This window comes from Sapajus apella, unplaced genomic scaffold, assembly GCF_009761245.1.
Source record: "Sapajus apella isolate SASKATOON/1434 unplaced genomic scaffold, GSC_monkey_1.0 scaffold112, whole genome shotgun sequence".
In the NCBI taxonomy this organism is placed as follows: Eukaryota; Metazoa; Chordata; class Mammalia; order Primates; family Cebidae; genus Sapajus; species Sapajus apella.
In genome coordinates, this window is record NW_022437052.1 from 3,750,736 (window position 1) to 3,764,858 (window position 14,123).

Consider the following 14,123-nt stretch of genomic DNA (forward strand, 5'->3'; position numbering starts at 1 on the left):
TTCCACTGAATTTACTTTTATGATTATGAATTCTATTTATGGCAAGAGAGGCTTGTTTTCCATTTGTAGTGGTGCTATAAAGCTTCTCTTTTAAATAAAAGTATTTAAATTTTTAAAAAGTGAATGGATTTAGAGGAAGGCAGTAGTCTTGAAGTTGGAGAGGGTGTGTGTGGGGGGAAACACGGCTCTGCTGGGGATGTTGCCCAGTCCTGCACTGCAGCCTGAGGGACAGTCTGTCCCGGGCAGGAGGAGTGGGCAGGGCCAGGGTAGTTAAGCCTGGCCCCTCAGAATGCTAGGGGCTGAGTCTCTGCTGTGAGAGAGTTTGTTCAGCCTGGAGGCAGGAGATGGGTTTCCCTTGGGGCTGGGCAATCTCTAGAAGTTGTGGCCTCAGAAGAGCAGGCTGGTCAACTGGGCAATGAGCAGTGATTTGAAATTGTCCTGGTCACTGAGCCACTAACTCAATGTCCCAGCTTCCTTCCAGCCCGCCAGTGTGAGGCAAGACTTCAAATGCAGGGGGCTCCGGGAGCCGGCATGACCTTTTGCTGATTAGCTCAGGCTGTTTGCTCAGCAGCCGCCAGCCGATCTCTGGACGGCGGCTCAACATGCCAGCCACAGCTGCCTGTCACCCTCTGGCAGATAAATAACTGTTCCTGGAGAGGTGGGGGAGGGGAGCCGGGCGTGCCGCGGAGCGAGGGGAGCGGCGGTATGCAAGGTGCGGGGATTGGCGGGGTGGCCTTGGGTGAGTCACTGGGATGTCAGCTCTGCAGTTCAGCAGCACCTCTGCGGGCAAGAGCATCACCCCCACTCCCCAGGGCGGGAAACCAAGACCTACAGCGGGGAAGGGGCTTGCAGAGAGGGTCTGTGCTCACCTCCCTCAGCTCCCAGGCTCTGCTGTCTTGAACAGGCTGGCCCACATCTGGCCTCTGTCCCTGGTGCTGAAAGAGTCCCGCCAATGTCACCCAGGGTCACAGGACACCAGAGAGCCCCTTTCTAGACTCTCAATCACTGCTTGGATAAAAGCAACTTCTAGGGACCATGCTTTGAAAGCAGGAAGTGGAGGAGGAGCGGGGCAGGGGCCTGGGAAGCTGGGAACCTTGAATTCGCTGAGTGACAAAAGGACGTCCCTAGAAGGGATCTCGGGAACAATGAGTTCCGCCCCCAGGTTCCTGAGGAAGATTCAGCCGTGCGGCTGCCTCCACCATCAGACCGCCCAGGAGCCAGGCCCATCTGTCTTGACACCTGCCTTCTGAGGTGGGGCCGGGCTGGGAAGCGTCCCATCTACTCATTCAACAAACATTTATGCACTGTCTCCCATCTGCCGGGCTCTGAGGCTCGCGGCCGCGCAGAGCCAGCAGCCTGGGGCTGAGAGCGCAAGAGAAGACGGAGTTTTCATGCCTGGCGAGGACTCCGGAGGCTACGGGGCTGGGGCGATCCCACTCAGGCTGCGCTGAGCCTGGAGGAGCCTGAACTTGGGCTGGAATGGAAGGACAGGTATCTCTGGGAGCAAGGAAAGACTAACATGTGTGGAACATCCATGTTCCAGAGATCGCTGAGTTCCCATTCCATGCTCAGGGCAATATCCAGCACTGCTGAATGAGCACCTACTTGAAGCCAGGCTGTCTACACAGCCCACTGAACGCTTCCCTCCCAGGAGGGGCCTTATTGTCCTCATTTTATAGCAAAACAGGGAGGTGAGAGGTAGAAAATGACTCCCAGCATTTCACACTCAAAACCCAGCAGGGCAGAGGTAGGCTGACTTTTTAAAAGGAAAGAAAGGCTGGCCGTGGTGGCTCATGCCTGTAATCCCAGCATTTTGGGAGGCCGACGCAGGTGGATCACTTGAGGTCAGGAGTTTGAGATCAGCCGGGCCAACATAGCGAAAACTCGTCTCTACTGAAAATATAAAAATTAGCCAGGCCCAGCTACTTGGGAGGCTGAGGCAGGAGAATCGCTTAAAAATTGGAAGCAGAGGTTGCAGTGAGGCAAGATCATGCCACTGCACTCCAGCCTGGGCAACAGGGTGAGACTCCGTTTCAAAAAAAGAAAAGCAAAAGATAAACTTGGGGTACAGGGTATTCCAGGCAAAGGGACTCCCACATGCAAAGACAGAGAGGGAAAGCCTGTGGCTACCGCCGGACATATCGGGCAAAGCCCAGCCCTAGCCTCCCGATCACCGTCCCATCCCCAGCGGCTGTGCGATGGGCTGGGGTGAGCACAGCCCAGTCTGCCGGCCTCACCCTAACAGTGTGCAGTCTGCCACAGCCCTGGGCCTCTGTGGTGGTCTGTGTGCTGCAATGTGGGTCTCAGTCTGGAGGCCATGGGGCTCTTGGCTCCTGGCATGGTCTGAGCTGCTGTCTCCTCCCCCAGACTTCCGTGTCTTCCCAAGAGCTCCCAGCCCAGGGAAGCCCCCATCAAGAGAGGGTCTGTGGGGACACTGTCACATTTCAGGTGGGGACAGTGTCACCCACAGAGGGGCAGGGGCAGGCCACTGTCGCAGGGCTTTGCTCTGGTAGGGGATCAGCACAGATTGGTTGAATACATGAAGAACTAAAAACTGGGATTTCTTTTCTGAGTATTCTCTCTCTCTCTCTCTCACTCTCTCTCTTTCTCCCTCTCTCGCTCTCGCTCTCTCTTCAAGGTTTTTTTTTCTGTGTCTCTCTGAGCCTCTGCCTGTCTCCTCCTCTTTCTGGAAGTCTATATTTTCTGGGTCTCTCTGTTCCTCTCGCCTCTCCTTCTCCCCTTCCCACCCTCCCTGCCCTTCCCTCCCCTCCTCTGGCCTTGGGATGTTCAGGACACAGGCTGAGTCGGGGTCCCACAGGCTGGCTTCAGTGGCACCTGCCCCCACCCACCCCTGGGCAGCAGACCCACCCCAGGTTCATTCCCACATTTCCACTTTCTAGGCCAACCGACCAGACCCACATGGAGCACAGCGTCTGCACACGAGGAGGACTTCACTCCACTCAGGAGGTGCAGCCGGGCCCAGGCCTCTCACTGTGTAGCCCCCTAGGAGCCTGGTCCACAGATTCCCAGGGGCAGGGGGATCTTTTCTGAAATACAGAGGTGGTATTGAGGTCAGCAGGGCTTGGAGGGACCCTGTTGGGAAGGAGGAGAATAGCCCATTGGGGAGGAGGAAGACCACAGATGGGGCCAGGCAGGGCTGGCGTCTGACGCCCTGCTGATCCTGGCTCAGGCGGGGCAGCCCACTATGCCACAGGGAGCTCGAGTCTGGGGCCTCGCCCCTGCTTTGTGAAGATTTTGTCTCGGGAGTGAGTCCATTCCCTTCTCTGGGCTTCGAGTTCCTCATCTATACAACAAGAAAGGTGGGTTCATGATCCCGAAGGTTCCTTCTAGCCCTAGTATTCTAGAAGCCCAAGGCAGCAGACCAGGACAGAGCTAACAGCAGCAGTGGAGCAGCCTGACCTGGGGACCCCACTTCCTGCCAGCCTTTGCAGGAAGGAAGGAGAAAGACATGGAGAAATGAACACTGGACTGTGACTTAGAGGAGACCTATTCCCCCAATCTGACTCTGAATCACTATGTGGTCCCCTGGGCCTCAGTTTCCCCACCTGTAACATGAGACAGCTCCAGTGGATGAGACTTGAGGGCCTCCCAAATTGGAGATGCTACAAGGTGTTGGCAGGGCCAGTGCTGTGCATTGAACCCCTCCTTACCAAGTCCTGGTGAGGCTTTTGAATAATGCCATAGTGGCAGGGGTGAAGGGGCAGGACAGAGCCCGGGAAACAAGGTCCTCTGGGATCCCTCCCCAGAGCCCAGTCCAACTTGCCTTCCTGAGAAGCCTCCCTCTAAAGCTGCAGAGAGGTCTGGGGAACCATCTGACCATCAGCAGAAAAAGGCATGCCTTGGGAGGTTCTAGATGGAGTGTCTGTCCCCCATGTAATGAAAAAGAGAACCCAAAAATTCCAAGATGCCTTCCTCTTGTGGTCCACTGGAATTGGCAGAACATAGGCATTACAACCACTTTAAATAAACTCAATATACAGAACACTTTAATATGAAAGACAATCTATTTATTGAGGAAACCCACAGCCTAAAATCCAGACTTTTCAGTGTACTGTGTCACTTAACAATAGCGCCTCCTTCTGGTCAAGTGAGATATTACAACCCAGCTCTATTAGACCAAGAAACTACATAACAGGACCTGCTAAGTTTGAAAACTGCTGAGTCAGAGTCCCAGAACTGGGTAAAGTACAGTTGTCCAAATCCAAAGTATAGCTGCCCAAAAAGGACATATCTGCTATTTCTGAAAAAAGCTGCAGAAAAAACTTGTCCAGCTACCTTCCCACAGCAGGATGAAACTCAGAAAAGACACAGCACAACTGGATCACTAGAAGATCTGGCAAGCCATTAGGATGGAGACCTCCACCCCTCTAATCACCTAGGTATTCAATTCAACAATTTGTATGTATTTTTCCAGATAGAGAACCTGGGTCAAATATATAGTGTAAGTAAATATTAACCTATGTGACCTATGCCATGTTATTCATATAGTGGTTTTACACTCAAATGCTGGACCATATCTGTTCACAAAAGTGGTGAAAGATAAAGCCTCCTTTAATCCTCAGAGCTGCTCCTGTCTTGTCAGGGAAGGATAATGGGTATACCCTGAGTATGGCCACACCTACTTAGACCATTTCAGGGTCCCCTGGCAGCCCCAGGCTCCTCTTGTCCAATTCTGAGGCAGTCCCTGCAGCCTCTGTCCACTCTCTTCATCTCAGGGCGGCACTGTCGAACAAGAGTCAATCCCTGAGGAGCGTTTATTTCTGCAGGACACCTGGTTCTGTCTCCATCTCCTTCCAGGCACACCTACTCACAGGTCATTAGGAATTATCCCCATCCCCCTTCCCCGCAACCCTTGCAGACAGCATGATGAACAAAAGCATACCTTACTTGTATGTCAGGGCCCGCCAACGACCTGGTGCACCAGAGAAGAAGAGGCTGGAGGATTCTTCCCTGCCAGGCTCATGGACATGTTCACCTCATTCCAGCACACAGAAGGACAGCCTGGGTCCGGACAAACTGCAGGACAAATGGTCGCCAAGGCAGCCGCACCTGCACAGAGACAGAGGGGAGGAAGGTGAGGAGGGAGGAGCACTGCCTCCTACAGCCATCTCAGCTGCTGGAAGACCCCATCTGCCAGAGCCACCAGCCGTTGGTCACATGTGCACCGGACTGCTGGTACGTCACACACCTCAAGAACAAATCGGAGAAGCTAGGGACTTCCTGACACACAGAGCAGGCTGATACATGAGCCATGTGCCAGCTGGGACAGAGGGGAGAGGAGCCAACAGCAGATGCAAGATGTGAGCTGAACTGCAGAGCGAGGGAGTAGCCAGACCTGGGGTCACTGCAGCCAGTTCCAACTCCAGTCACTCAGCGGTGGCCTGGGTGTTTGGGGTGAAGGCCCACCTGTGGTGCTGCAGCCCTGGAGGCTCTGGGGCCATTGGGTCTGTGGGACCCTTCCAGGCACATCACATCAAACATCCCTTCACAAGGTGAAGGCAGAAGGTTGGAATAATGAGGAAAAGACCCTGGGCATGCTCACCAGAACTGCTACATCCCCAGCAGGGCCCTCTCCCCGGCACCTTCCACCCCAGCTGCAAAGTGCCAGGCCAGGCCAACCACTGAGAAGGAAACTAAGTCAGGAGGCAGAAGCCTCAAGCCAAAGCCCTGCTCTGTGCCAGTCTGCTGAGCGAGAGACCTTGGGCTGATCAGTGAACTATGCTGACTACAGGTTAGGTCATCCGTCCAGCCACCGTACCAATCCCAGGAAGCTCTGAATACCCAGCACTGGTGCAGAGGACTCTCCAGGCGTCATCTCATCTCACCAGCACACTTGCTTCCTTCATCACAATGCGGCACCTTATCCCATTTTGCAGACAGGGAAACTGAGGCTGAGAAGGGAGGCTGTCCTACCAGGGTTGCACAGCTGGGGTGTGGTGCAGAGCCCAGCTCCAGGAAGGACGCCTTTGCACCTGGAGGGCAGGAGAGGAAGCGCTGTGGGGTGCAGGGACCAGAACAGGTGGCATCTGCAGGACAAACAGGGGTTCTGGGTGCAAAGGGCTTGGTGTGGAGGTTGCAGGGGCCGTGCTGGGCTCTGCCACACCTGTGCCCCTGGAGGCTGAGGGAGCCTCAGAAGACCCCGGTGGGGACCAGGAGGGGCCCCCTGGTCTGTCTGCCCATACCCCGCCCCCACAGCTCCAGGACCAGAGCAAGTGCTAGAAGGCGAGCAGGAACCTGTCGCTGGCAGAAGTGTGTGTGTGTGTGTGTGCGTGTGTGTGCACACACAGATGAGTGAGTGGCATGTAATTACCTAAAATTGTGGGTTAGAAGCAGATGTAAATAACCAAAAAATACATAGGGAAGTGGGGGGATGCTCATCAGTTAGAGATAATTACTTAACCACTAATTGAAATAATGGTGTGTATTTGAATATGCTAATGAGGCTGAACCTGTGCTCGAAAAGGTAACTGAAATAAAATAGGAGGAGGATTCCAAGTCCACATCCTCTCTGCCCCAGGCCTTTGCCCTGTGGGTCTCCCTGCTGTCTACCCAGCCCATGCCCACTTCCTTTGCTTGGTCCTGCCCGAGGCCCCTCCCAGGGCACCCATCAGCCCCAGGGTTGTCCCACTTCCTGCACTGGGAGGGCAAATGCGGGGGTACAGGGCGTTTGTCCAGCAGCCTCCGGCGAAGCCCCAGGGGAGACGCAGGAATGCATGCTTGTGGAGTGTCTACGGTATACCCAGCCCAGCTCTGCAAAGTGTTCCATGTTACAGACTAGGAGACAAGAGGGTGCGGCCAGCCTGCAGTCACGTGGAGGGGTCGGGCCAGGACGTGGGTTTCCAGCTACTCTTGGACTTTCCAGCAAAGCCATCTAAAGGAGGAACAGCCAGGCCTTGTGGAACCACTTTGTCCTTATGAGCAGAGGTCCAGAGAGCAGGAGCTCATAAGGACATGGAGCGGGCTCTGCGTGTTCTCACACGTGTGTGCTGGGCACGGTGTGCAGGTCAGGGTACCTGCCCTGGGCTTTCACTGTCCCTTAGCATCACCAGCAGACTGAGTGTACACATGTACACACATACACACATATATACACATACACACATGTTGCACATGTGCACACATACACATGAACTCATACGCGCATTGCACACACAGAGGCACACACACTTATCACTCTCCACAAAGGCCCACTCAGCCACATCCAGGCCCAGGCATCCAACGCACCCCCTCTGACACAGCCTGAGCTTTAACCCAACATCCTCCCTGGCATCTGCCAACGCAAGGCACCTGAGGGGCTAAACACAAGGCAGGATGCAGGGGCCCACTCATCCACCAGCTAGAAGCCAGCCAGGCCTGGAGGGGGGTCTCTCTGGGGCTGTGTACTTTACCGGAGTGAAGGTGATTAGACAAATTCATGGAGGCCTTTGTACTGCTGCTAGAAATCCATGCTTCTGAGCAGCCAGCATTGATCAGGGATTCGTGGGATCGCTGGTGATCTGATATGCAGCAGCTGCTGGCCCAGGGGCTGCACTGGGAAGGCGGGTGTGGGGGGCACACCCAGATTTGCATGTCATGGAGATTCAGGGTGGTGTGGTTGGCAGCAGTGCACAGTGGGACTTGGAGGATGTGGGGCTGCTGGGTTTTGAGGAGGTGACGGCTCCTGTCCATGCATGTGGTCCATGCTGGCTCTGAGGAGGAGCCCAGAGGTAGGCTATGCTGGCAGCTGAGCAGCATCACCAAGGTCAAGGCTGCTGTGACCTTGACAAGCCCCTGAAATGCTATGCCTCACTTTCCCCCACTGTAGAATGAGGACAATGGTGACCATCCCTTTGTCAGTGTGCAGGCTCACAGCTCAATCTTGTCAGGAACCACAGGCCAGGGAGACTCAGAGACCACTGGGCTGGAGGGGTCAGAGCTAGGAACCTGCCCTGGAAAATACACAGGCAGTTTTGTCTGTGATATTCAGGGCTTCATCAGCCCTCCCTGAAGACAATCCTGAGACACCAAGGCTCTACTTTTACACAAGGGCAAAGAAACTGTGCAGGATGTTGTGGACGGGAAACTGAGGCCCAAAGCCATCCACTGAATTGCCATGAGGCAGAAAAGGCAGGGGCCCAGAGAGACAGCAGTCCTTAGAGGCTAGGCTAAACTGAGGCTCCGAGGGGCCTATCACACAGATACAAGGTGAGGCTGTGAGGCCTCCCTTCTGAGGTGTTCACTGTGTGCCATCGGAAGGGGGGGGCCCAGCGGTGCCCTTGGGCAGGCAGTGGTGGCTGCCGCGCCGGACTCACTCCCCTGGCACCGACAGTTGGGGGGAACTCCTCCTCCTCCTTCCAGGACGAGGAACAACTCATCAACTTGCAAATGTCCGGGTGAGAGGGTTGGAAAAATGAAGGCGCCCAAACTTGACATTTGCATTTCAAACACTTATATCAGCAAAACAAATAACAGTAATTATACCATTTGCATATTTTGTGCGATGATTGTTTAGCGAGGTGAGGAGGAGGGGCGCCTGCTGATGCCAGCAGCCCAGCCTCCCGCACAGCTGTGCCGCCCCGCCCAGGGTCCCCGCCACCCTGCACCTCCTTGCTGCCCACCCCTGGGCCCTGTGGGTGCCTCCTGTGATGTGCAGCCTTTGGGCTGGGCTGTACCCCCCTGTGAGCTCTGCCCTCTGGCCACTGGGTGCCCCTCTGTTCTCCAACACGCCCTCCCCTCGCAGCAGGCCCCCACCTCGGCCTCTGCACTTGCATGTGCCCCCCACCCTAGGAGCCTCTTGCACACCCACCCAGGCTCTGGCTTCTCCGTTCAGGGCCCATTCTCAGTGTCCCTGCCTCCACATTCTGATGGGGACATGCAGGGCTGACCTCTCCCCCAGCCAGGAGCTCTCCATGAGGGTCCAAGTTGACCTTGAGCCTCGGTGGACAGGGCTGACCGTTGGTGCGGGGCCTGCCCAGCCCACAGCCAGCATAGAGCAGGCCCTCAGTGGGCAGGGGACTTTCCCACTCAAGTGCCTGCTGCCCACTAGGTGCCAGGCACCTGGCTGGGGAGGGGTGCCCAGACCTGGCACTGACCTCGCAGGGGTAATGTGATGTGGGGTCTCAGAGTGAGGGGGACGGAACTTGAGAGCAGGGGCAGTGGGTGAGCTGACTGCACACCCCAGGCCACACTCAGGACCCCAAGCCAAACCCCTCCCAGTATTGCTGCAGGTGGAGCCTCCTGGAGTGGGGAGGAGCCCAGACCCACTGACACACATGGGTTTGAGTGTGTATAACCATGTGTTTACGGAAGGTTTGGCTGTGTGTGAGCACGTGTGTGCATGCATGTGTGCCTGTGTGTGTGCATGTGTGTGTGCATGTGTACATACAACTGTGTGTGCATGTGTGTGTAAATCATATGTGCACACAACTGTGTGGGCATGTGCGTGCAAGTGTGTGTGTGTGTGTATGTGTGGCATGGGTGCATGCATACATGTGCGTTGAGTGTGCGTGTGTGTGTGCATGCACATGCATGTGCGTGCATGCGTGGGGGTATGTGTATACATGTGTGCTTGTGTGTGCGCATGCATGTGAATGTGTGAATGCATGCATGCCTGTGTGTATTCTAGGTTCTCCAGGCAACTCTGGTCCTTTCATCTGGGTCAGGAAACAAGAGACCAGGTCTGCGGGTGCCCACTCCCCACAGCCCAGTTTTGGGGTGAGGAGGAGAAGAGTCCAGGCCCCCATCAGCGCTGGGAAAGGGGAGTAACCCCACCCAGCAGCCCACTCTCAGCTGGCAGGGTCCCCCACCCAGAGCTGCAGGCTCTGCTCTCCTGAATGGCAGTCCTAACAAGAACAACAGGGCTGTGCACCTGCTGTAAACACCAGGCCCTCCCGCGGGCTCTCTTGCAGAATCCTCCCCTAGTTCCACGAGGAGGTGGAAGCTCCAGCTCTATTAGCCCTGTTTACAGATGGGGAAACTGAGGCACACAGCAGTGACGCCTCTTGCCCAAGGTCACACAGAAGAGCCGGGATTTGTACTGAGCCCGCCCAACCCCTTGCTCTTTGCAGGACAAACCCCCCAGCACACACAGTCCTGGTGACGGCTCTTATAGGACAGGTGACCTCAGGACCCTCATTTCACAGACTGGGAAACCGAGTCTCACACACGACAAGACCTCCCCAAGGATATACTGGATGTGACCAAACTGGCCGAGAGTTCTTCGCTTTGGACTGAAACTCAGGCAGAGCCTGCAAGCAGGACTGTCCCTGTGGTAATTAGGGCTCCACAATCAGTCCCAGCTCCGGCTGCACAAGATGCCACCTCCCTGCTTCCTTTAATCTCCCCCGCTCAGCACTGAAGGAGGAAGCTGAGCCCAGAGACTTGGAAGTGCAAATGAGGCCCCATCCCCTGGTAAACTGCAAGCAGCAATTAACTCCTCACTTCATACCCCACAGCCCCACAAATTCCAGATGGGGTAAACAGTTAAATATGAAATATTAAGCCATAAAATAGCTGGATGAAAACAGAATTCAATACTTATCGGTTCTCAGGAGGGAGACAGGCTACCTAAGCTCAGAAGGAAGAGAATAAATTTTAAAAGAAAAAGGAGGCAGACTTGACCAAATAAAAATAAGAAAAGGAACAATAAAAAGTAACCCAAAGCTACACAGCAGAGAGGGGAAAATATTTGTGGTGAATGTGACAGACAAACTATAACTATCTTCATTATGTAAAGAACTCATTCAAAATGATTAGGGAAACATCAACAGCATATAAACAAATGGATAAAAGAACAAACACAAAACAGAAAATACAGGTTGTTAGGAGACATATGGCCCAAGGCTCAACCTCCCGTATAATCAGGGAAATGCAAATTTTTAGAAAATACAGTGAGACACCATGGGCTCATCAAAATAGACATGATCTAAAAAAATAAAAACACTAAACTAAAAATAAATCCCAGTGCAATGCAGTGCTGGCATGGTTACGGTGAAACTGGCACAATTCTTTTGGAAAGTCACTTGGCAACACGTATCAAACAGTCTTACCATGTGTGTAACTTACAGCACATGAGATCATGGAGCAATTAAAACTTTCCTTTGCAATCAAGAGCAACACAAGGATACTTGCTGCCACCACTTTGATTCAGCACAGTGCTAGTAATTGCAGCCATTGCAATAAGGCAAGAAAAAGAATAATTATAAGATTCAGAAAGAAAGAAATGAAGCATTAGCTAGTTACTGACGATGTGATTATGTATATAAAAAGTCCAAAAGAATGTGCATATTACCAAAATTAATAAAACATTAGCATAACATTCATGTTTAAATATAAAATGAATTTCTATACATCTGTAATGAATAGAAAATGAACATTTATGAAAAGTCAACACTTTCCAAATTGATTTATACATTCAAGGAAATCTCAATCAAAATCACAGTCCATATTTTTTTCTTTTTTTGGAACTTGACAAGCTAATTCTAAAATGTATATGGAAGAAAAAAAAAAAACACCAAGAATGCCCCTAAATAAAAAGAACAAGGTGGAGTGAGGGAGGGTCTTCTTCTGTCAGATAATGATAGTTAATCATAAAGCTGTGGTGACTGAGATATTGTTATTAGTATAAGATTAGACACATAAGCCCATGGAACAAACAGAAAAATGCAGAAACTGACCCATGAAACAGCCCTTAATATGAGAGAGGAGGCATAACTTTTCAATAAATTAAATGTATACTGGAAAAAATAAAATTGAACACCTGCCTCACCTCACATATAAAGTCAACTCCAGGCTGATTACAGACCTAAATGGGAAAAAAGAACTATACATTTTGAAAGACAAAGTAGATAAAAAGATAAAATATGTATATACAATGCAAATATATATTTGTGTATTGAGACAGGGTCTCACTCTGTTTTGCAAGGTGGAATGCAGTGGCATAATCACAGCTCACTGTAGCTCCAAACTTCTCAGCCTCAGGTGATCCTCCTACCCCAGTCTCCCAAGTAGCTAGGACTACAGGCATGCACAACCATGCCTCATTAATTTTTTGTAGAGAAGGGGTCTTGCTATGTTGCCCAGGCTGGTCTTGAACTCCTGGGCTCAAGCAGTTCTCCCACTTCAGCCTCCCAAAATGCTGGGATTACAGGCATGAGCTACTGCACTCAGCCAGAAAAAAATATATTGATGACGTAAAGACAGGGAAGAATTTCTTCCCACTCATGCAATAATATACTACTAAATATTACTACAAAAAAAAGAATTTCTGCTCTTAAAAATATACTATGAAAAGCTAGGCTGGGCAACATAATATGACACCGTGTCTACAAAAAAATTGTTTAAAAAATTAACCAGGCATGATGGAGTGCACCTGTAGTCCCAGCTACTCTGGAGGCTGAGGTGGGAGGATCACTTGAGCCAAGGAGGTCAAGGGTGCAGTGAGTCATGATCCAACCACTGCACTCTAGCCTGGGCAACAGATCAAGATTCTGTCTCTAAAATACATACACACACACACACACCATACAAAGTATTAAAACACCAGCCACAAGATGGTTATCTTCTGAGAGAATGTGATCTCATTCAGAATCTATAAACACCTCTTATGAATTAATAAGGAAAACTGACACCTCAGTCATAAAATGAGTAGAGATCTTAAAAAGGCATTTCACAAACGAGGACATCCACACGGCCAAAAAACCCGTGCTCAACTTCATTATTCATCAGGGAAATTCACATGAAAGCTTGGTAAGATACCAGGACACACCCGCCAGAGGCTTCAAGCGTCTCATAGGATCTTGAGCTGGGGAAGGCGGATGTGGAGCAAAGGGAACTCTTGTCTGCTGTTCTGAGGTCGCGAACCCTCACCACCACTTTGGGAAACAGCTGGCATGAAGCTGTGCATATCTGAGACCCGCAACTGTTCTCTGGGGTGTAAACCTCAGAAAGGGTCCCACATATGTGAAGCAGGAGATATGCAAGGGAGCGCATCACTGCCCCAAACTGGAAAAGACCCTTGATTCCCTCTTATGATGGAACACTCTTCAGTGATGAGAATAAACCAGCACCAGGCACAATGAATGGGTATGTCTAGTCTTGCAGTGTTGAACAGAAGAACAAGGTCAGAAGAGAATGTGGGAAGTAGAAAAGTTTCCTTTCTGGTTAAAGAATAATGATAATAAATGTTAGAAATAATAGTCTCTTTAAAAGACTAACTTTCTTCAAAGCCTTCTTGCTTTTTGCTGGTAGCTCTTTGTTAAGCCCTATCCTATGTAGCTGTTAGACATGCTCACAGGCACGTAGTACATTCTATGTCCTTGTGCTTCAACCAAGATACCTATTCTGGACGTGCTCACAGGCATGTCCCAGCTCACAGCCTATGCCCCTTCCTTATTTGGACTTCCTTTTTATTCTCCATTGCTCTTACCTATTCAGGAAAGTTTTATGTTATCAGCCAATCGTGTTCAGTTTTAGATTGTGAGGTCTGGCTCCAACCAACGGGAGATCAGACACAGCAGTAAGGACAACCCCAAATGTGGAAGGGATACATATGTCTGCTTTTCCTTTGTTTGTTACTCATGTGGCAAGACTGCTGGTGAGGGTACCCTTTCTGCAGGAAGTAGAGATTGCCTTGCTGAGAGATCCTTTGTCTCAGTGCTGATTTTCTGTGCGCACCAAGCATCTGATTCCAACAGAGAAGAAGTATGCAATGATTCCATTTACAGAAGTTCAGAAACGGGCAAACCCAGAATCAATTGTCCTGGAATGCCCGTTGCTACAATCAGGAATGACAGAGCACTGGGATCAGGAAAGAATGTGCCAGAAGTCTCTGAGAGCTGCCAATGTTCTAGGTCTTCACCTCAACTGTGGTTACATGGATGCATACACATAAGGTTCACACAGCGTTTATGCTTTCCCTGGCTCAGACATGACATTTGCACCCTGCTGTATAGATGGTTTTTTCCAACTAATGGTCTACATCATGGCATGCCTTTCACCCAGCAGCCCCTCTCCTGAGAACCTATCAGAAGGAGAGAATCCCAGAGAGAAAGCCATGTACAGCCAAAGATTTCCATTGCTGCTTGATAGAGAAGGAAAATAAAAGGACATCACTAAAGTTTTCA

General features: G+C 51.5%; 1 protein-coding gene across 4 annotated transcripts in view; it reads right to left on the bottom strand.

Moving 5' to 3' along the window:
* ELFN1 (extracellular leucine rich repeat and fibronectin type III domain containing 1) overlaps nucleotides 1-14,123 on the bottom strand; it is an 86,002-nt gene that overhangs the window by 34,058 nt on the left and 37,821 nt on the right. For 3 of the 4 annotated variants that reach the window (XM_032259855.1, XM_032259857.1, XM_032259854.1), the window contains exon 2: nucleotides 4,904-5,070. The gene's annotated coding sequence lies outside the window, so the exon portion shown is untranslated. The remainder of the gene's footprint in view (nucleotides 1-4,903; nucleotides 5,071-14,123) is intronic. The other variant, XM_032259856.1, reaches the window with a different exon arrangement.